The following is a 1,668-nucleotide window of genomic DNA, read 5'->3' as shown; positions in this document are numbered from 1 at the left end:
CAAGCAGCATTCTGAAATTTTCTTTTTGTCAATGTCTGCAGATCAATGTCTGCTTCTATGCATGTTGTTAGGTTCAGGACATCTTCTGCCGTTGCCTTTTGTTTCTCCTGTTTTTCGTCGAGGTCAACAGGGTTATTTGTTGTTAGCATTGCATTGTTTTAGAGGAGTCAGGTGCCATTTTCCAGGGAGTTGAAGAGCACTGGCTTTATGGGAAACTTGTAGGAATGCTTCTTCAAATTTCCTGTAGCTAATTTCACTATGGAATTGGCCACTTTATCCTCCTGTGGCTTCACTCTTTCCCTAGTCAACCAGTGTTCTGTTATTTGGGGGGAAGTTGGATGGTCCTCTCAGGGTATGCTGGTTGGATTGTGGACCCACAAGGATGGTGCTGTACTGGGTGATCTCACAAGAAGCCATGATGGTGTGGCCCACGGCAGTTTGGGGCACTACAGAGGGCGTGCGGTGGTGCCTGCTGCAACGGGAGTGCGACAGAAGGCTGGTGGTTTGCCCGCTTTTGTGTAGAGCACTGTGAATGGTGGACATAATTTCCCTGGCCAGGTAGATTGCTGCAAAGGTTGGGCAGATGTTCTTGCAGCAGCATGGAACATTTGCAAGTATTGAGCAAGCTGCCTTAGGCCGTGTGAGGCACTATGGCAGGAGGGAGGAAGTTCCCTCAGTCATGTGGAACCACAGGGGATGGATAGGAGCTCCCCAAGCCATGCAGGCAGGATTTTCCCAGTCAACTGTTAAATACTGCAGAGAGTGAGTGGGCACAATAGTTAAAGGGTTAATGAGGGAATTGTGCGTATGCTATTACCTTGATCTCTCCTAAGTGCTGTTTTCTTCATAACAGATTTTTCTATTTTCATTTTATTTCTCAGCATCACAGGCCACAAAAAATTACCTCGGGGGGCCGCATGTGGCCCATGGACCACCAGTTTGACACCCTGCTCTAACATAAGGGCAGTGGTCTGGAGGTCTGCAGTGCCTTGTGTGAGAAAGGGAGAAAAATCTAAGCCCACTGAGACTGTGGGGAGATTGAGAGAAGTGTTACAAAAGTAACAATATAGCTGAGCCCCAATCCCTGACCATGGGGCTGGAGGGGTTTAATCCCTGCTCCAGGGCAGCAACAAGCTGAGACTGTGGGGAGATTGAGAGGAGTGTTACAAAAGTAACAATATAGCTGAGCCCCAATCCCTGACCATGGGGCTGGAGGGGTTTAATCCCTGCTCCAGGGCAGCAACAAGCTGTGGCTGTGTTGAGATAAAGCCCTTGCGCTGGCTCCAAATGGTCCTGGCTCTGGCTGAGAGTGGTGGGGCTAAGGTCAAACCCTAGCTGACCTCCACTGTGATAAGCCAAAAGCCCCCAGTGCCTCAAAACCTAGTGAGTCTGTGCCTACTTTGTGATACTTCTCCTATGATCTGGCAGTGTGGAATTTTCCTTTTAGTAACTCTCCTGTGCTGATTTCTGCAGAATCCCTCTGGTATGTGTTATTCAGTCACCATCTTCCTGAAGTCTCCAGCTACATTGCTCTTGACCAAGCCCTACCAAGCATCCTACACCCTCCATTTTAGATCACTTGTTACCTTGCCCCTGGGTTTGTTAACACCCCCTTGCTTTCCCCTGCTGTCTCGTTTCCCATGTCCCCGGAGAACCATCAGACCCGTT

This window comes from Echinops telfairi, unplaced genomic scaffold (assembly GCF_000313985.2).
Source record: "Echinops telfairi isolate 266 unplaced genomic scaffold, ASM31398v2 ScPeMD7_7468;HRSCAF=8506_0, whole genome shotgun sequence".
Classification (NCBI taxonomy): Eukaryota; Metazoa; Chordata; class Mammalia; order Afrosoricida; family Tenrecidae; genus Echinops; species Echinops telfairi.
This window is presented reverse-complemented; position numbering follows the sequence as displayed.